This window comes from Thermobia domestica, unplaced genomic scaffold, assembly GCF_964235325.1.
Source record: "Thermobia domestica unplaced genomic scaffold, izTheDome1.hap1.1 HAP1_SCAFFOLD_1839, whole genome shotgun sequence".
NCBI lineage: Eukaryota > Metazoa > Arthropoda > Insecta > Zygentoma > Lepismatidae > Thermobia > Thermobia domestica.
This window is the reverse complement of record NW_027657547.1, coordinates 1-22,619: the sequence shown is the minus strand read 5'-3', so window position 1 is coordinate 22,619 and position 22,619 is coordinate 1. Positions and strand designations below refer to the sequence as shown.

Sequence of the window (22,619 nt, the reverse complement as noted above, 5' to 3'; positions counted from 1 at the left end):
TCTTAGAAATGTTGTCTGAAAACAATAAGAATATGTGCAAAAAATACAATCAGAGGTAGAGGTCTTTAACAGGAACTAAGCAAGGGAGTTGAAAAATTTTTATGCATGTAAAAAATATAGACATGAACCAACTTGTGAAATAAAAAGACCAGAAAACTACTCTTTCTAAATTATGTGTAAACTTTTTACCGAAAACGAAAGTTGCACGAAAGACTTTTTGTCCCTTTTTTGGCCTCCGGTGCTTGGGGTCCCTGGTTCAATCCCAGCTCGTGCCGTGTGAACTTTGTCGTGCATAAAGACCGTGCTCATGGGTTTTCTCGGGTTTCTCCCGTTTCCTCCCACTTTCTTCATTCAGTACTCATCATCACCGTCTCCTTTAGCGTAACCGGTATAAGTATGCGACGTAAATCTAAAGATTTCATTTCATTTCCCTTTTCTGCTCATACTGCTGATTATGCGCGATTATGCCAACATCCAACTCCGCGGATAATCGTGCGATTACTGTATATACAACTAATACAGATACGTAATTACATTATCAGTTACAGTATCGGTTTTTATTTACTAATTTGCCTCACTTTATTTGCATCCCTGCAGTAAATAATTCTTATCGATAATAGTTAAAATGTATATTACATTTTAGTGCTTCACGACTGAATGATCATCTGCCTTACGTTATCTCGCAGCTGAAGAGGATGCTACACTGAAAACTACCTTGCGTTATAAAGGGTAAGTGAAACATATCTTAAAAATATCTTTCATACATTTCATTGTGTACATTAAAGAATGTAAGTTTGCCTTTTTCCTGTAATCAATACTTAATAAAGGATTTATTTTTATTTATTTATATACAATTTCATACGTGGTTCGTGATAGTAAACTCGATAGGACATAGTGGCACTATGAACATCCGAATCACTCATCATTCGAACATTCAAATATTTATTCGAATATTAGTATATTCCAAGTAATGTTAACGACGTTAATATGCTTGCCTTTATAGTTAATAATGTCAATTCTTACTTAAAACATACTTCCTTAACAGGACATTGAAGAAAAGGTAGTTGCCAACGGCCATACCATGCTGAATATACCGGTTCTCGTCCGATCACCGAAGTCAAGCAGCATCGGGCCTGGTCAGTACTTGGATGGGTGACCGCCTGGGAACACCAGGTGCTGTTGGCATCTCTTTTTCAAATTTCATTATCCTTCAAGTACGAAAATACTAGAAACATTAATTTTATAGTACTTTCAAGAGATAATTTATCAACATTATTTCATAGCGATTAATCGATATTCTAAGCGTTATACCCACTATTTCTTACACTAACAGCCTGTTTATTTGCACGGCACATTAAAATAACCTGATTTCCGATCCGTGTGCACCTACTACTATACTTAACACGGAATGTATTACCACTTTTTAAAAGTAAATTATTATGACTAAGTGTAGATCTCCGGCGAGTAAATGCCTTTCGTATACAAGCACGACACATCTCCGCTATGTGCTTTACTTTTTTACTAACAGCATATAGAAATTGGATTTCAAGGTGTTTCTACATAACAGAATGAAGCAAATTTCGTGATTTAACTCTTTCGAATAATGTGTTGGTCCTGACAAGGACCGTTTGAAATGAAAAATCTTGAAGAAGATTTTTACTTAGAGCTTGTGTACTTGGTAACAGCCTTCGTACCCTCACTTACAGCGTGCTTGGCAAGTTCACCAGGCAAAAGAAGGCGCACAGCTGTTTGGATTTCCCGGCTGGTGATAGTTGACCGCTTATTGTAATGGGCCAAACGAGAAGCTTCAGCAGCAATACGCTCGAAGATGTCATTAACAAAGCTGTTCATGATACTCATAGCTTTGCTAGATATGCCAGTGTCAGGATGCACTTGCTTCAAAACTTTGTAGATGTAAATGGCATAGCTCTCCTTCCTCCTCCTCTTCTTCTTCTTATCTCCCTTGGAGATATTCTTTTGGGCTTTACCAGCCTTCTTTGCAGCCTTTCCGCTAGTTTTTGGTGGCATGATGACTCACTCGTTCAGCAAAATTAGATGTGTCCGCCGATTTATCGACTTCATTTAAATTACAGTACGTGTTTCAATTCGCGCCAACTGCCTTGCTTTTCATTTGATGCACTCGGGTGCACGCTTGAAGTAGTAACAAAACTGACTTGATTCATGGGAGGCCGCAATTTTTCCTCTCATCTTATTACGAAAGAATATTGAACAATGTCTGGTCGCGGCAAAGGTGGAAAAGTCAAGGGAAAGAGCAAGTCCCGCTCCAGCAGGGCTGGCCTTCAATTCCCAGTAGGCAGAATCCATCGTCTTTTGCGAAAGGGTAACTATGCCGAACGAGTTGGTGCTGGCGCTCCCGTGTATTTGGCTGCAGTCATGGAATACCTGGCAGCTGAAGTTCTTGAGTTGGCAGGCAACGCTGCTCGTGACAACAAGAAGACTAGGATTATTCCACGTCATCTGCAGTTAGCTATCCGTAACGACGAGGAATTAAACAAGTTGTTGTCTGGAGTTACAATCGCTCAGGGTGGTGTTTTGCCCAACATTCAAGCTGTACTTCTGCCCAAGAAAACTGAGAAGAAGGCATAAATGTAAGACCTATATCTCATACAAATCGGCCCTTATGAGGGCCACAAACCCCTTTATAGAGGAGATTTACGATTGAAATGAATTGTTTTCGATATACAGACTCATCAAAAGTGTCTGAGATAGTTGCTTAGTGTCATTCGAAATTCTCGCTGCTATTCGATTAATTAGTATGTGTAGTCGTCGATCGTAATTGAAGCCCATAGGAAGTCACACTATCTTTAGAATACTCCAAACAGCGATGTGCTTAGTTCCCACTACATTATTAATTATAAGATCATTACCTTTTGTATTGTCGCTAGCTACATTTTTTTGATATTTGCGTACATCGGGCTCATATTACCCAGAGGACAGGACAGTCGAGCCCAGATTCTCAGCAATGGAAGAAAACCTCATACCACATATTCTCATGTACTTCATGCTAGACAAAGGAATTTCCAACATTCTTAAAGCACTCATGTTTCTCTCTTGCGTTGGCTTGGCTGAAATTACTCTGTTCAATATGTTCTCGACATTTATTATTGTTCATTACTATGCCCCAATGACATCATGAACAGAGCGGATCAAAAAACTTTCCTAAATTTCTTTTGCAACATAGTAATGACATTAAATGCACACTTAAGTACGATTTATTCTTTGCAAGGTCGATATTCATATTTGTGTGATATGTGTTATATGTATATGGTTTGTAATACGCAACTACTCTTATTCTCTGATCTCAGAACTCATTTGCTACTGTGCCCAACGAGCGAGCCTAGGTTTCTTGTAACTACTGCCTTTCTTTAGTAAATAATGTGAAGTATACAATGCATTAACCTACATCTCATATTTGTATTACTCTTTATTTTACTAACCCGCTACGAAGTGTCATTAATTTACATGTAAATCACAATAGACACTACCGCAAAAGAAAAAAATCGAACCCAAGACCACGTAAACAAGATAAAGGACAAGATTCAGGTTTCTAACGCATTATTCGCCCCTCACAGCACAGTATAGAAGTTGTATAAGCCTCTATACGTACATCCTACTGTCAGAACAGAAATTCCGACTTGCGTTTCGCATCTCTCATGCTCGCTACTTCCAACAAATCGCCAATTTCCAACCAGAACCCCTTCTCCAGCATTAATACTGCTACATATGAATACGTATACATGAACGTACATAATGTAAAAAAAAACGTATGATTTTCTCAAATTAATCTCTCTACGTCTGTAATTTTGTGTGCATCAAAAGGCTTTAATGTAGTTACACGAATTCTTATAATCTAACAGAAAATCGCACAAAGTAAATCTTTCCCTTTATATAAATTTGTTGGCTCTGAAAAGAGCCGTTTATGCCAATTTTATATCCAAAATAGGAGGAACCCCAACTTAACCTCCGAAACCGTACAGGGTTCTTCCTTGCCTCTTCAAGGCATACACAACATCCATAGCTGTCACTGTCTTCCTCTTGGCGTGTTCTGTGTATGTAACAGCATCTCTGATTACGTTCTCCAGGAATACTTTCAATACTCCTCGGGTCTCTTCATAAATGAGACCAGAGATACGCTTCACACCACCACGGCGAGCAAGACGCCTAATAGCGGGTTTGGTGATACCCTGGATGTTGTCACGAAGAACTTTACGGTGGCGCTTGGCACCTCCTTTGCCAAGACCCTTGCCTCCTTTTCCACGTCCTGTCATTTCGATATGTTACTGCTTCGCTCACCACACACGAGAAATACAAGCCCAAGCAGCCCAAGACTCGTGGTTTTGTTCCTTCGATCATGCAGGGAAAGCACGGAGGAAAAACACAAAACGTGTCTAAGCCAATGAGAACTGTCCTTTTCGACTGACTTTATCCAATGAGAAATAGCTTGATTTAACGGTTTTGCTCTTTATATAACTTGACTTCATTCAGCGCGCAATTATTTGAAACAAGTCGTGACAGTTGCAATGGCACGTACCAAGCAGACAGCTAGGAAATCTACTGGAGGCAAAGCTCCTCGAAAGCAGCTTGCCACCAAAGCTGCAAGAAAGAGTGCTCCAGCTACCGGTGGAGTGAAAAAGCCCCATCGTTACAGGCCTGGTACTGTGGCTCTCCGAGAAATTCGTCGTTACCAGAAGAGCACTGAATTGCTCATCCGCAAGCTGCCCTTCCAACGACTCGTCCGAGAAATTGCACAAGATTTCAAGACAGATCTTCGCTTCCAAAGCTCAGCTGTCATGGCTTTACAGGAGGCAAGTGAAGCTTACCTTGTAGGGCTTTTCGAAGACACCAACTTGTGTGCTATTCACGCAAAGAGAGTCACAATCATGCCTAAGGACATTCAGCTTGCTCGCCGCATCCGTGGGGAACGTGCTTAAGTTTGAAGTTCTGGCACTGAGTTCAAAAACGGTCCTTTTTAGGACCAATACACTACTTAGAGATGCTGTTATCCTAACAAGGATCTTGTCCATACTTGTTATCTTTTTTTTTTAAATTCTCACGCCGTATGTTGCATAGTTAATACATCTACCTTCGTTTTCCTCTCGTTTCGTATATCATCCTATCTTTCAAGTATATTCTTTAGTTTTCCCCTATGTTTACCGATTGATTATCTTCGTTTTATGTGGTCAAGGATTCGATTTTGCCATATGTTGCATAAGTTAACTTCGATTCAACCACTGTTTGCCCTTCTCAACGTTATTAATCTCATAGAACTCGCAGGCGAAATATGTACTTCTTCCAAGGTAGCAAAAGTAATATTTTCTCAGAGGTCGCTGCTGTTGAATGCAAACGTTAAACTAAACTTTCTTTAAGTGTCTGTTTGTACTTAACATCAGTTCAATTGTACACCTACATTTCTGCTGGTGTTACTATTTTTCTTTATAGCAATATTACGAATTATAAGACGGTATCCGTGGTTATTAGCGTGTTCCCTTTTCCTAACACTTTCTCATTACACCAGTATTTCCATCATTCATTAGGCGTAATCACCCGTCTCCTTTATCATAAAAATCATAATAGTACGACGTTAAATTGAAACAGTCTACTTCACTTTCACGAGTTGTAATAAGTTCGAACATTTCTTTCACCCCAGCCTTGAAAAGAGTTGATTTTAGTTTAGTGTCCCTTTCAGCAGCAAGGCTGTTTCAAACGTGGACCTACTTATTAACGTGCAATGCGAAACATTTGAGCTCCCACCGAGAATCGAACCCAGTCAGCCTGCAAAAGTTTTTCTAACAAATGCATTAAGTGCGTTTTCTGTACTGTTTCGCTACTTGAAGATAGGAACAAGGAAAAAGTAAGTGATCACAAATTGACATTACGTAATGTGTTCCCCATTTTTTTTCGAGTACACCATTCTTGACACCCGTGAAAGCTTTCTTTCCCCACCCTCAATTCCCCTCTGTTATAAAGCACTTACATCAAGAAGTGCTTCGGTTAAAAAGAAAACTCAAAGTCCCTTGCGTGTATACTATACATTGCTATGAATGAACATGTGATAATGATAGGAAAAGCACAATTTTACTCTTCTCAAAGTATTTGATGGCTCTAAAAAGAGCCGTTTTAAAATGTCAGATGATTTACTGACACATTTACTTCTTCTTTGGTGCAGCCTTCTTAGCACTTTTCGGTTTTGCTGTAGCCTTCTTTGGCTTCGGGGCCTTTGGCTTCTTGGGAGTTTTTGCCTTCTTCACTTTAGATGGTGATTTCTTAGGTTTGGGAGCAGCAGCCTTTTTCTTTTCACCAGTCTTCTTGGGACGTTTAGCTGCTGGCTTTTTCGCAGGCTTCTTCTCCTTTGATGCTGATCGTTTCGCCTTGGTTGAAGATCCACCTTCAGGCTTCTCCTTCAGCGATGAAGCACTAAGCTTAAACGATCCAGATGCACCTTTTCCCTTGGTCTGAACCAAAGACCCAGAAGCAACTGCACTTCTCAAGTATTTCTTGATAAATGGAGCAAGCTTCTCGGCATCCACTTTGTAGTTCTGAGAGATGTATTTCTTAATAGCTTGCAGTGAACTTCCTCCCCTTTCCTTCAAATTCTTGATGGCGTTGTTCACCATTTCTGATGTTCTTGGATGAGAAGGTGTTGTTTTTGGTTTCTTAGGCTTTGCAGACTTCTTAGGAGAAGCCTGTGCCGGGGCTGCAGGTGCTGATGCCGTATCTGCCATTGCTTTCTGCAATAAACTCAACGATACTGAAGAATGAAATTTTCGCTGGCAGGCAGCGTTGAGTTTGGTTACGGAGCGCGGACCGGATAGAAAGCACTTGCTGAGGCGGGCTGAGGTAAACAGAAGTTCGTAGTTGCCACAACGATAAGTGTGTTTCCTTCTATTTTGATAAACGATTTTTTTCAGGTATTCAATGAATGCACCAGATCCTATTCTTCCTTACTGGCTAGAAGAAACTTTATTCCACATAACTCAAAAGGCATTTGTTTTTATTCGCTTTTCTATTTTATGTTTCAGTCATTGCTAAGTCGGTCACACTACTTTTTCACCCTCCTTGTGCTTATAATTTTCATAATTTAACATGGAAATACTTATCAATAAATAATTATATTACCATGGTAATTAACTTCAATCCTTCCTGTGATTATACGCAAAGTACCATCTTCGTACTGCTTACTATAGTTCAATGAAGGGAATCTATAAAGTAACGCGTGTCGCACACATCTGCCTTGCAAACTCCCTGGCCTACTTCCAATGTATAGACTTTTATTTCAAATCCTGATTTAATTTCATAATTTTCTGTAGATTTTAACATTTTATTACCCAGCTTCTTAATACGAATGACAATCAAGCCTAAATATTTATTCCCTTTAACTTTATTTTTCTTTTTTATTTTGTGCCTTGTTTCATATTTGTTCTTACGTTAGCAATTAACGCACTTACCGTAGTTATGTATGAACAGGTTGTTTCTATATTTATTTTATTCCAAATAAATTAAATATATATACGGATTATTTTATGGTAGTTGATATTTTCTGTTGTTTCCTACGTGAATTGAGGAAACGCACGGACTTTCGCCTAATTCTTGTGCTACTTTCATATGTCTGTATCTGTCGAATGCTGTCGATCTGTCGAAATGTGTATTACTATCTGTCGATTCATCGAGTGAACTGAATTCGTTAACCATTTCACCAGGCGCGCATGCATTTTTTTTTTCTTCTAAGGGATCCAAGCTTCGGGGGGCAAGGTTCCAATACTACAAGCCACTATGTCTATATACTATTATTCTGCATTCGAAAACACGATAAATATTCCACTTACTTTTTCACAAAAACATGATACAGACAGAGTACAGATGAAGTGTAAGATCAGATTTATATTGATGATACATCAATATTTTCCCTGTTAATAACTACATTTAATGAGAAAGTCTGCAAATGTATGTTCACTTAGGAACTTTTGCGAGGAGTCCGCACCCGGTGGACACCCCGTGAGTACGCCTCTGCACTTGACTATACTTCGAATTATACTGCAAACAGTTGTATTTTAGTTTCCCCGTTTAGTTCATCGATATCATTAACACAAAGAAAATAGATGTTATAGATGCGTATTCTCAGTTCTCGCTTTATATCCGGACGTCTGCAAAAATCTACTCCTTTTCTTTCTTTCACGCATCCACCAAACTAACAATGATTTGTATTATAATATTTGCGCATAAAATGTATATCTCATACCTTCCATGTTCTCAAGTATTCATAGACAAAAACGGTTACTTTCTGCGAACAAATTGTCCAAACACAGTGCAAATGTCATCTATAGATTGTCCTGGTTCCGTCTGCGTGTACATAACAATGCGTCATAATCATACATTGCACATTAAGGATATCAATTAATCTTCCCAAATTCCTAGATATGCCTGGCAAAAGTTCCGCGTGTTGTAAGGATATTACATTTGTACTACCGACAAGGTGGTATCTTCCAACATTGAAGTTCAATAAACCCCAAATGTGTCGGATATAGTATTTGATTTCTTGTCTCATTGTTTGCGTCAGAGATGTCTTCTCAAGTTAGGATTTACGATACATACAGGATGAGTTGTATATATTGTTGCTGCCAGCTCTATATTAATCCCATATTTGTAAACGAATAAAAACAGTATTCTAATTATAACAATGTGCTCACAATTAATTTTATTCTTAATTGTTATACGTATTGTTGATTAAAAATGAAAATGTTGCTAAGTGAATTTTATTAATATTTTCTGTTGCGTGATATAGGAAGTGAGTGAAATATTGGAGGAATATAGTGTGCGTAGCAGATGATGTGCAGTGGCTTTGGATCGCCTGTGATAAGGTAAGGCATTTGCTATTTTAATTAACACATTTTATATACTGTAATCCTAATTATTTTTATGTGAATGTGCTTACTACTTGTGTATTCAGTGGGACCGATGTTTTAATATGTATGGTCAAGCAGTGTCGAGCCTGGTCAGTGTGTGGATAGGTGACCATTTTTTGTAAATCGATAACATTTAACTTTGTAAACACGGATGAAGTAGAAGTATATTTATTTTATTTTTTACCTCAAATATGTAGGACACTTCTCCTTTGTACATCAATTATTATTATTAGTTCAACTTGTTTACAAGTTAAATGAAAAGAATAGTCGTTATCGTGTGATGATTGTGCTCATTAGGCTAAAGAAGACTCGTGATAAGAAAGAAAAGAAGAACGGTGCTCAAGTTTCGTCACAGCATATTCTCAAAAATTTACAGGCAAAATTCAGTGTTCTGCATGAAAAGGCATATTTGTACGAAAAAAAAAAAAATTCTGCAGACGACAGAATTAAATAAAGTAATACACATGTATTTTAGAGTTACTGGTGTAAAATCATTACAAGTGCTTTGCCAGGTGGCCAATAAAAAGCACGAATACTATTTAAGGGAGCCAAAACAGGAGAAAGCTGGGGGCCTGAGCGATAGCAAGAATGTGCGTCCAAAGTGAACAGGAGCGAAGGCGACGCGGGTATACGTATAAGCAAGGGTAGTGGAAACCAGTTAGTTTTCGAGTTTCAATAGCACTTGTCATGCATCCATACTAGTAGCGCCCCGCTTGTAAACATTAAGTACACTATGCAAGAATACACCGCCGGTGGAAAATAGTACCTAATACAGTTATCTTTCATATATACTGACTTATTTTACAGTAGTAACCCAACACTAGTAAACGTAAAATAAAAGTGTATAACTTTATATTTAATTCTATCGCCTGGCTTAGTTTTTCACCTGTAAGATGTACTTATTTAGAGCAAGTTTCTTAACTAGCAAATTAAACCGAGAACCACAGCAACCATATATATATTCTTATGATGTACTTTTCTTTGAGTGGTGTTCTCTGTCTATTCAATAACATTTTCTCAGTTTAATGCTAGCAAAAAACAAAACAAAATCAAAGTGTTTCTATATAAATTTAGTTCACCGTGTTGTAATATCACATGGAATTGAAAAACGAATAGTCGAACCTCTGCTATCTCGATCAAACTTCTCAGGATGATATACTGACTTACCGCAGAAGTTCGACTGAATACGTTTCTCAGTTCCATGGGAGAACCTGGAGAAGCAAAAGCCTGCGCAACGGAAAATACTAAATAAACTTGTAGAGCAGGTCAAGATGTATCATCATGCCAAGTTTCATTCAGATCAGAGAAGTTTGGCTGCAGCCATTTTCATTACAAAGCACAAAATGGATGGTCCCTAACCTCGAGAATCTTCACAATTGTCGACGAGTTGAACTGCACTCATCTGATCAAAATCAAACTTAAAATGGCAGTTCACTTTCAACTGTTAAATAATATGATATGCAGGCTTCTGCTTTCCTAGTTACAGTCTATCCACTGTGGTATGCATATTAGTAGAAATGTGAGAGTGCATATTTATTAAAGATTTGCTTCAAAAAGCGATGAAAGACATAGGCATTCCCGCGGGCGGTGATAACAAGATGCCGGAAAACGAACAAGCAGAAAGAATATGGGCTGAAGAAGTGTAAACGACGACGCGGCGGCCCGTAAAGGTGTTGCCGTCCTATTAAATGAATAATATCAAAAGAAAGAAAAAAAAAGTAAAAAATTTCGCGCTCGTAATCAAGACAGAAAGCAACTAAAGGAAATCTTTGTTTTACGTCCCACGTTATGCCGCTTAGGCTAAAAGAGGCGCTGATTATGAGAAATGATTGAAATGGTGGTGGAATGAAGAAAGTGGGAGGAAACGGGAGAACCCCGCGGTAACCCACCGCACATAGTTTTTGTCCACCATAAAGTTAACTTGGCGGGGGCTCAAGACAGAAAGACGGTTGGAAAAACAAATAAACGATGTTCCATCCCGTAAAAATGTTGGCGACCTATGAAATCAATATTTTTTCTTAAAGAAAAAAAAAAGAATTAAAAAGAGAAAAAAAGGTCAAAATTTCGCGCTCGCTTCGCTCGCGATCAGCAGAGAAAAGAGGACGTGACGCACCCCTAAAAGTGTTGGCGACCGATTGAATAAATATTGTGGGTAAAAAAAAAAAAAAAAAGTCAAAAATTTCGCGCTCGCTTCGCTCGCGATCAGCACAGAAAGAAGGACGTGACGCGCCCCTAAAGGTGTTGGCAACCGATTCAATACATATTGTCGGTAAAAAAAAAAAAAAAAAAAAACGCTCGCTTCGCTCGCGATCGACATGAAAAAGGCAACGACGTGACGCCCCGTAAAATTGTCGGCGACCTATTCAATCAATATATTCGGTTGAAAAACAAAGTCAAAAGTTTCCCAATCGCTTCCCTGCCGATCGACATAAAAAAAAAGGCAACCCCTTCACCTCTCCTTATGCATTCATCAGTAAACATACAACCATAGATCACAATACCACTCACATCACCTATCAGTTCTCCACGTCCATCAAGATCCAATCATCGCCCTGGCCCTTTATGATGATACACAACATTACATGTTATTGTGTGCATTGCCCCGCGTTACAATACATGACCAAAAAAAAAAGAGAAAAAGAGCTGCACTGCCTTCAGTGTAGACATGTTCGTATTCGTAGAAAATGATTTTAGGTACACGATAGTACAGTAATCTATCTTCACATGCTTCAGATGTGAACGATACCTACACATGAAGAGGGCTCCCGAGGTTTCCTTTTCCAATAGGATGGAGCTCCACCACACTTGCAGAATGACGAGAAGTTATGTTAATAAATATATCCCAGAGTGTTTCGTAACTCGCCCTTGGTCCTAATGATGAAGCGTTCTTCAGATGGCCCCGATGTCTCCACACATGATACTATGCGACTTCTTTTCACGAGGCTCTCAAAGATCACGTTTGTGTCCTAACATTCTCTGCAGATATGACACAGCTGCGATAGCGGATCACAGAAGCCTTTCCTCTCCTTACAAGAGACGTGTTCATTCGAGCATGGGAGTAATTCGACTATCGATCAAATATCTCCCGTGTCACGATAGTAGTCACTTTCAATTCTTCTAACGAAGGTAAGAAAAAATGCTATACAAACTTCCTTTCGGTATATAAAGGATTAGGGGCCCAGAGAATATTTTCTTTCAAGAGGATACATTCTTTTTCGAACACCCTGTATATAGATCCTCTAATTATAACTGCAAACAAAATGTTGATTTTGCAATTGCTTCCATGAGAGAAAATTCTGTGCACTTTCTTTCTGAAGGGCCGGGCCTAAACGTTTTCCTTAATCATTAAATTTAGTAGTTATCTACAATTACATAGTTTTCCATTGTTCTCAAAATAAAGATTTTTCTCTATGAATTGTTGAATGTTGCTAGGGATATTGAAGTAATTCTTTTTAGTGTTTTTTTCTTTACAATAATGTACTGAACGCCTGCATTAAGGAAGTTCGTGTGTCCATCTTGCAAAATGTTTCGTCTTTTTTCATGCCCACTAAGATAAATATTCATTTTGCTCTTTTCTCCGTATGCAAACCACATTTCTTAAAGGCAACATTTTCATACAAATGTAGTACTAAAAACTTCTAATTGGCAACATCTGGGCTGCGAAGAGGAAAAAGAAAGAAATCTCGTACGTATTCGCGCGCAATTCGGAATTAGCCAATGAAAAGCACAAAAGCGGCCACCATCTCTCTCTCTTTCTTATTAACGGTTTTGTACTTTCTGCAGTTCTATCAGTGCTGCTAACCTCTTACTATATCATTGAATATGTATGTTTATATATATATATATATATATATATATATATTTTACAAAAAATCATACTACTACGGAATAATATTAAATGCCTGTAAACCCTCATTTCTGTTTGCACTTTCTGTTACACTACCTTCCCCGAACTTCTTTCAAGTTATTAAGTGCAGAACGGGGAGTTATACATATTTACTTGCGCTTTCACAATATCTGCACATTGTGTAATAATAGGAGACGTATAAAATAAAACTATATACTAATACGTATATATATATATATATATATATATATATATATATATATATATATATATATATATATATATATATATATATATACAGTACACATTCCACTATCCGAGGCTTTCCTTTTCTTTTCTTGCTGACGATAAATTACGCTCTTAGAAATGTTGTCTGAAAACAATAAGAATATGTGCAAAAAATACAATCAGAGGTAGAGGTCTTTAACAGGAACTAAGCAAGGGAGTTGAAAAATTTTTTATGCATGTAAAAAATATAGACATGAACCAACTTGTGAAATAAAAAGACCAGAAAACTACTCTTTCTAAATTATGTGTAAACTTTTTACCGAAAACGAAAGTTGCACGAAAGACTTTTTGTCCCTTTTTTGGCCTCCGGTGCTTGGGGTCCCTGGTTCAATCCCAGCTCGTGCCGTGTGAACTTTGTCGTGCATAAAGACCGTGCTCATGGGTTTTCTCGGGTTTCTCCCGTTTCCTCCCACTTTCTTCATTCAGTACTCATCATCACCGTCTCCTTTAGCGTAACCGGTATAAGTATGCGACGTAAATCTAAAGATTTCATTTCATTTCCCTTTTCTGCTCATACTGCTGATTATGCGCGATTATGCCAACATCCAACTCCGCGGATAATCGTGCGATTACTGTATATACAACTAATACAGATACGTAATTACATTATCAGTTACAGTATCGGTTTTTATTTACTAATTTGCCTCACTTTATTTGCATCCCTGCAGTAAATAATTCTTATCGATAATAGTTAAAATGTATATTACATTTTAGTGCTTCACGACTGAATGATCATCTGCCTTACGTTATCTCGCAGCTGAAGAGGATGCTACACTGAAAACTACCTTGCGTTATAAAGGGTAAGTGAAACATATCTTAAAAATATCTTTCATACATTTCATTGTGTACATTAAAGAATGTAAGTTTGCCTTTTTCCTGTAATCAATACTTAATAAAGGATTTATTTTTATTTATTTATATACAATTTCATACGTGGTTCGTGATAGTAAACTCGATAGGACATAGTGGCACTATGAACATCCGAATCACTCATCATTCGAACATTCAAATATTTATTCGAATATTAGTATATTCCAAGTAATGTTAACGACGTTAATATGCTTGCCTTTATAGTTAATAATGTCAATTCTTACTTAAAACATACTTCCTTAACAGGACATTGAAGAAAAGGTAGTTGCCAACGGCCATACCATGCTGAATATACCGGTTCTCGTCCGATCACCGAAGTCAAGCAGCATCGGGCCTGGTCAGTACTTGGATGGGTGACCGCCTGGGAACACCAGGTGCTGTTGGCATCTCTTTTTCAAATTTCATTATCCTTCAAGTACGAAAATACTAGAAACATTAATTTTATAGTACTTTCAAGAGATAATTTATCAACATTATTTCATAGCGATTAATCGATATTCTAAGCGTTATACCCACTATTTCTTACACTAACAGCCTGTTTATTTGCACGGCACATTAAAATAACCTGATTTCCGATCCGTGTGCACCTACTACTATACTTAACACGGAATGTATTACCACTTTTTAAAAGTAAATTATTATGACTAAGTGTAGATCTCCGGCGAGTAAATGCCTTTCGTATACAAGCACGACACATCTCCGCTATGTGCTTTACTTTTTTACTAACAGCATATAGAAATTGGATTTCAAGGTGTTTCTACATAACAGAATGAAGCAAATTTCGTGATTTAACTCTTTCGAATAATGTGTTGGTCCTGACAAGGACCGTTTGAAATGAAAAATCTTGAAGAAGATTTTTACTTAGAGCTTGTGTACTTGGTAACAGCCTTCGTACCCTCACTTACAGCGTGCTTGGCAAGTTCACCAGGCAAAAGAAGGCGCACAGCTGTTTGGATTTCCCGGCTGGTGATAGTTGACCGCTTATTGTAATGGGCCAAACGAGAAGCTTCAGCAGCAATACGCTCGAAGATGTCATTAACAAAGCTGTTCATGATACTCATAGCTTTGCTAGATATGCCAGTGTCAGGATGCACTTGCTTCAAAACTTTGTAGATGTAAATGGCATAGCTCTCCTTCCTCCTCCTCTTCTTCTTCTTATCTCCCTTGGAGATATTCTTTTGGGCTTTACCAGCCTTCTTTGCAGCCTTTCCGCTAGTTTTTGGTGGCATGATGACTCACTCGTTCAGCAAAATTAGATGTGTCCGCCGATTTATCGACTTCATTTAAATTACAGTACGTGTTTCAATTCGCGCCAACTGCCTTGCTTTTCATTTGATGCACTCGGGTGCACGCTTGAAGTAGTAACAAAACTGACTTGATTCATGGGAGGCCGCAATTTTTCCTCTCATCTTATTACGAAAGAATATTGAACAATGTCTGGTCGCGGCAAAGGTGGAAAAGTCAAGGGAAAGAGCAAGTCCCGCTCCAGCAGGGCTGGCCTTCAATTCCCAGTAGGCAGAATCCATCGTCTTTTGCGAAAGGGTAACTATGCCGAACGAGTTGGTGCTGGCGCTCCCGTGTATTTGGCTGCAGTCATGGAATACCTGGCAGCTGAAGTTCTTGAGTTGGCAGGCAACGCTGCTCGTGACAACAAGAAGACTAGGATTATTCCACGTCATCTGCAGTTAGCTATCCGTAACGACGAGGAATTAAACAAGTTGTTGTCTGGAGTTACAATCGCTCAGGGTGGTGTTTTGCCCAACATTCAAGCTGTACTTCTGCCCAAGAAAACTGAGAAGAAGGCATAAATGTAAGACCTATATCTCATACAAATCGGCCCTTATGAGGGCCACAAACCCCTTTATAGAGGAGATTTACGATTGAAATGAATTGTTTTCGATATACAGACTCATCAAAAGTGTCTGAGATAGTTGCTTAGTGTCATTCGAAATTCTCGCTGCTATTCGATTAATTAGTATGTGTAGTCGTCGATCGTAATTGAAGCCCATAGGAAGTCACACTATCTTTAGAATACTCCAAACAGCGATGTGCTTAGTTCCCACTACATTATTAATTATAAGATCATTACCTTTTGTATTGTCGCTAGCTACATTTTTTTGATATTTGCGTACATCGGGCTCATATTACCCAGAGGACAGGACAGTCGAGCCCAGATTCTCAGCAATGGAAGAAAACCTCATACCACATATTCTCATGTACTTCATGCTAGACAAAGGAATTTCCAACATTCTTAAAGCACTCATGTTTCTCTCTTGCGTTGGCTTGGCTGAAATTACTCTGTTCAATATGTTCTCGACATTTATTATTGTTCATTACTATGCCCCAATGACATCATGAACAGAGCGGATCAAAAAACTTTCCTAAATTTCTTTTGCAACATAGTAATGACATTAAATGCACACTTAAGTACGATTTATTCTTTGCAAGGTCGATATTCATATTTGTGTGATATGTGTTATATGTATATGGTTTGTAATACGCAACTACTCTTATTCTCTGATCTCAGAACTCATTTGCTACTGTGCCCAACGAGCGAGCCTAGGTTTCTTGTAACTACTGCCTTTCTTTAGTAAATAATGTGAAGTATACAATGCATTAACCTACATCTCATATTTGTATTACTCTTTATTTTACTAACCCGCTACGAAGTGTCATTAATTTACATGTAAATCACAATAGACACTACCGCAAAAGAAAAAAATCGAACCCAAGACCACGTAAACAAGATAAAGGACAAGATTCAGGTTTCTAACGCATTATTCGCCCCTCACAGCACAGTATAGAAGTTGTATAAGCCTCTATACGTACATCCTACTGTCAGAACAGAAATTCCGACTTGCGTTTCGCATCTCTCATGCTCGCTACTTCCAACAAATCGCCAATTTCCAACCAGAACCCCTTCTCCAGCATTAATACTGCTACATATGAATACGTATACATGAACGTACATAATGTAAAAAAAAACGTATGATTTTCTCAAATTAATCTCTCTACGTCTGTAATTTTGTGTGCATCAAAAGGCTTTAATGTAGTTACACGAATTCTTATAATCTAACAGAAAATCGCACAAAGTAAATCTTTCCCTTTATATAAATTTGTTGGCTCTGAAAAGAGCCGTTTATGCCAATTTTATATCCAAAATAGGAGGAACCCCAACTTAACCTCCGAAACCGTACAGGGTTCTTCCTTGCCTCTTCAAGGCATACACAACATCCATAGCTGTCACTGTCTTCCTCTTGGCGTGTTCTGTGTATGTAACAGCATCTCTGATTACGTTCTCCAGGAATACTTTCAATACTCCTCGGGTCTCTTCATAAATGAGACCAGAGATACGCTTCACACCACCACGGCGAGCAAGACGCCTAATAGCGGGTTTGGTGATACCCTGGATGTTGTCACGAAGAACTTTACGGTGGCGCTTGGCACCTCCTTTGCCAAGACCCTTGCCTCCTTTTCCACGTCCTGTCATTTCGATATGTTACTGCTTCGCTCACCACACACGAGAAATACAAGCCCAAGCAGCCCAAGACTCGTGGTTTTGTTCCTTCGATCATGCAGGGAAAGCACGGAGGAAAAACACAAAACGTGTCTAAGCCAATGAGAACTGTCCTTTTCGACTGACTTTATCCAATGAGAAATAGCTTGATTTAACGGTTTTGCTCTTTATATAACTTGACTTCATTCAGCGCGCAATTATTTGAAACAAGTCGTGACAGTTGCAATGGCACGTACCAAGCAGACAGCTAGGAAATCTACTGGAGGCAAAGCTCCTCGAAAGCAGCTTGCCACCAAAGCTGCAAGAAAGAGTGCTCCAGCTACCGGTGGAGTGAAAAAGCCCCATCGTTACAGGCCTGGTACTGTGGCTCTCCGAGAAATTCGTCGTTACCAGAAGAGCACTGAATTGCTCATCCGCAAGCTGCCCTTCCAACGACTCGTCCGAGAAATTGCACAAGATTTCAAGACAGATCTTCGCTTCCAAAGCTCAGCTGTCATGGCTTTACAGGAGGCAAGTGAAGCTTACCTTGTAGGGCTTTTCGAAGACACCAACTTGTGTGCTATTCACGCAAAGAGAGTCACAATCATGCCTAAGGACATTCAGCTTGCTCGCCGCATCCGTGGGGAACGTGCTTAAGTTTGAAGTTCTGGCACTGAGTTCAAAAACGGTCCTTTTTAGGACCAATACACTACTTAGAGATGCTGTTATCCTAACAAGGATCTTGTCCATACTTGTTATCTTTTTTTTTTAAATTCTCACGCCGTATGTTGCATAGTTAATACATCTACCTTCGTTTTCCTCTCGTTTCGTATATCATCCTATCTTTCAAGTATATTCTTTAGTTTTCCCCTATGTTTACCGATTGATTATCTTCGTTTTATGTGGTCAAGGATTCGATTTTGCCATATGTTGCATAAGTTAACTTCGATTCAACCACTGTTTGCCCTTCTCAACGTTATTAATCTCATAGAACTCGCAGGCGAAATATGTACTTCTTCCAAGGTAGCAAAAGTAATATTTTCTCAGAGGTCGCTGCTGTTGAATGCAAACGTTAAACTGAACTTTCTTTAAGTGTCTGTTTGTACTTAACATCAGTTCAATTGTACACCTACATTTCTGCTGGTGTTACTATTTTTCTTTATAGCAATATTACGAATTATAAGACGGTATCCGTGGTTATTAGCGTGTTCCCTTTTCCTAACACTTTCTCATTACACCAGTATTTCCATCATTCATTAGGCGTAATCACCCGTCTCCTTTATCATAAAAATCATAATAGTACGACGTTAAATTGAAACAGTCTACTTCACTTTCACGAGTTGTAATAAGTTCGAACATTTCTTTCACCCCAGCCTTGAAAAGAGTTGATTTTAGTTTAGTGTCCCTTTCAGCAGCAAGGCTGTTTCAAACGTGGACCTACTTATTAACGTGCAATGCGAAACATTTGAGCTCCCACCGAGAATCGAACCCAGTCAGCCTGCAAAAGTTTTTCTAACAAATGCATTAAGTGCGTTTTCTGTACTGTTTCGCTACTTGAAGATAGGAACAAGGAAAAAGTAAGTGATCACAAATTGACATTACGTAATGTGTTCCCCATTTTTTTTCGAGTACACCATTCTTGACACCCGTGAAAGCTTTCTTTCCCCACCCTCAATTCCCCTCTGTTATAAAGCACTTACATCAAGAAGTGCTTCGGTTAAAAAGAAAACTCAAAGTCCCTTGCGTGTATACTATACATTGCTATGAATGAACATGTGATAATGATAGGAAAAGCACAATTTTACTCTTCTCAAAGTATTTGATGGCTCTAAAAAGAGCCGTTTTAAAATGTCAGATGATTTACTGACACATTTACTTCTTCTTTGGTGCAGCCTTCTTAGCACTTTTCGGTTTTGCTGTAGCCTTCTTTGGCTTCGGGGCCTTTGGCTTCTTGGGAGTTTTTGCCTTCTTCACTTTAGATGGTGATTTCTTAGGTTTGGGAGCAGCAGCCTTTTTCTTTTCACCAGTCTTCTTGGGACGTTTAGCTGCTGGCTTTTTCGCAGGCTTCTTCTCCTTTGATGCTGATCGTTTCGCCTTGGTTGAAGATCCACCTTCAGGCTTCTCCTTCAGCGATGAAGCACTAAGCTTAAACGATCCAGATGCACCTTTTCCCTTGGTCTGAACCAAAGACCCAGAAGCAACTGCACTTCTCAAGTATTTCTTGATAAATGGAGCAAGCTTCTCGGCATCCACTTTGTAGTTCTGAGAGATGTATTTCTTAATAGCTTGCAGTGAACTTCCTCCCCTTTCCTTCAAATTCTTGATGGCGTTGTTCACCATTTCTGATGTTCTTGGATGAGAAGGTGTTGTTTTTGGTTTCTTAGGCTTTGCAGACTTCTTAGGAGAAGCCTGTGCCGGGGCTGCAGGTGCTGATGCCGTATCTGCCATTGCTTTCTGCAATAAACTCAACGATACTGAAGAATGAAATTTTCGCTGGCAGGCAGCGTTGAGTTTGGTTACGGAGCGCGGACCGGATAGAAAGCACTTGCTGAGGCGGGCTGAGGTAAACAGAAGTTCGTAGTTGCCACAACGATAAGTGTGTTTCCTTCTATTTTGATAAACGATTTTTTTCAGGTATTCAATGAATGCACCAGATCCTATTCTTCCTTACTGGCTAGAAGAAACTTTATTCCACATAACTCAAAAGGCATTTGTTTTTATTCGCTTTTCTATTTTATGTTTCAGTCATTGCTAAGTCGGTCACACTACTTTTTCACCCTCCTTGTGCTTATAATTTTCATAATTTAACATGGAAATACTTATCAATAAATAATTATATTACCATGGTAATTAACTTCAATCCTTCCTGTGATTATACGCAAAGTACCATCTTCGTACTGCTTACTATAGTTCAATGAAGGGAATCTATAAAGTAACGCGTGTCGCACACATCTGCCTTGCAAACTCCCTGGCCTACTTCCAATGTATAGACTTTTATTTCAAATCCTGATTTAATTTCATAATTTTCTGTAGATTTTAACATTTTATTACCCAGCTTCTTAATACGAATGACAATCAAGCCTAAATATTTATTCCCTTTAACTTTATTTTTCTTTTTTATTTTGTGCCTTGTTTCATATTTGTTCTTACGTTAGCAATTAACGCACTTACCGTAGTTATGTATGAACAGGTTGTTTCTATATTTATTTTATTCCAAATAAATTAAATATATATACGGATTATTTTATGGTAGTTGATATTTTCTGTTGTTTCCTACGTGAATTGAGGAAACGCACGGACTTTCGCCTAATTCTTGTGCTACTTTCATATGTCTGTATCTGTCGAATGCTGTCGATCTGTCGAAATGTGTATTACTATCTGTCGATTCATCGAGTGAACTGAATTCGTTAACCATTTCACCAGGCGCGCATGCATTTTTTTTTTCTTCTAAGGGATCCAAGCTTCGGGGGGCAAGGTTCCAATACTACAAGCCACTATGTCTATATACTATTATTCTGCATTCGAAAACACGATAAATATTCCACTTACTTTTTCACAAAAACATGATACAGACAGAGTACAGATGAAGTGTAAGATCAGATTTATATTGATGATACATCAATATTTTCCCTGTTAATAACTACATTTAATGAGAAAGTCTGCAAATGTATGTTCACTTAGGAACTTTTGCGAGGAGTCCGCACCCGGTGGACACCCCGTGAGTACGCCTCTGCACTTGACTATACTTCGAATTATACTGCAAACAGTTGTATTTTAGTTTCCCCGTTTAGTTCATCGATATCATTAACACAAAGAAAATAGATGTTATAGATGCGTATTCTCAGTTCTCGCTTTATATCCGGACGTCTGCAAAAATCTACTCCTTTTCTTTCTTTCACGCATCCACCAAACTAACAATGATTTGTATTATAATATTTGCGCATAAAATGTATATCTCATACCTTCCATGTTCTCAAGTATTCATAGACAAAAACGGTTACTTTCTGCGAACAAATTGTCCAAACACAGTGCAAATGTCATCTATAGATTGTCCTGGTTCCGTCTGCGTGTACATAACAATGCGTCATAATCATACATTGCACATTAAGGATATCAATTAATCTTCCCAAATTCCTAGATATGCCTGGCAAAAGTTCCGCGTGTTGTAAGGATATTACATTTGTACTACCGACAAGGTGGTATCTTCCAACATTGAAGTTCAATAAACCCCAAATGTGTCGGATATAGTATTTGATTTCTTGTCTCATTGTTTGCGTCAGAGATGTCTTCTCAAGTTAGGATTTACGATACATACAGGATGAGTTGTATATATTGTTGCTGCCAGCTCTATATTAATCCCATATTTGTAAACGAATAAAAACAGTATTCTAATTATAACAATGTGCTCACAATTAATTTTATTCTTAATTGTTATACGTATTGTTGATTAAAAATGAAAATGTTGCTAAGTGAATTTTATTAATATTTTCTGTTGCGTGATATAGGAAGTGAGTGAAATATTGGAGGAATATAGTGTGCGTAGCAGATGATGTGCAGTGGCTTTGGATCGCCTGTGATAAGGTAAGGCATTTGCTATTTTAATTAACACATTTTATATACTGTAATCCTAATTATTTTTATGTGAATGTGCTTACTACTTGTGTATTCAGTGGGACCGATGTTTTAATATGTATGGTCAAGCAGTGTCGAGCCTGGTCAGTGTGTGGATAGGTGACCATTTTTTGTAAATCGATAACATTTAACTTTGTAAACACGGATGAAGTAGAAGTATATTTATTTTATTTTTTACCTCAAATATGTAGGACACTTCTCCTTTGTACATCAATTATTATTATTAGTTCAACTTGTTTACAAGTTAAATGAAAAGAATAGTCGTTATCGTGTGATGATTGTGCTCATTAGGCTAAAGAAGACTCGTGATAAGAAAGAAAAGAAGAACGGTGCTCAAGTTTCGTCACAGCATATTCTCAAAAATTTACAGGCAAAATTCAGTGTTCTGCATGAAAAGGCATATTTGTACGAAAAAAAAAAAAAATTCTGCAGACGACAGAATTAAATAAAGTAATACACATGTATTTTAGAGTTACTGGTGTAAAATCATTACAAGTGCTTTGCCAGGTGGCCAATAAAAAGCACGAATACTATTTAAGGGAGCCAAAACAGGAGAAAGCTGGGG

General features: G+C 38.3%; 2 non-coding genes across 2 annotated transcripts; both read left to right on the top strand.

Moving 5' to 3' along the window:
* The first annotated feature begins 1,066 nt into the window (after positions 1-1,066).
* On the top strand, positions 1,067-1,185 carry LOC145678084 (5S ribosomal RNA). The gene has a single exon (XR_014130210.1). It is a non-coding gene; the product is annotated as a 5S ribosomal RNA (ribosomal RNA).
* A 13,008-nt stretch (positions 1,186-14,193) lies between these two features.
* On the top strand, positions 14,194-14,312 carry LOC145678083 (5S ribosomal RNA). Its single transcript, XR_014130209.1, has one exon. It is a non-coding gene; the product is annotated as a 5S ribosomal RNA (ribosomal RNA).
* The last annotated feature ends 8,307 nt before the right edge of the window (positions 14,313-22,619 follow it).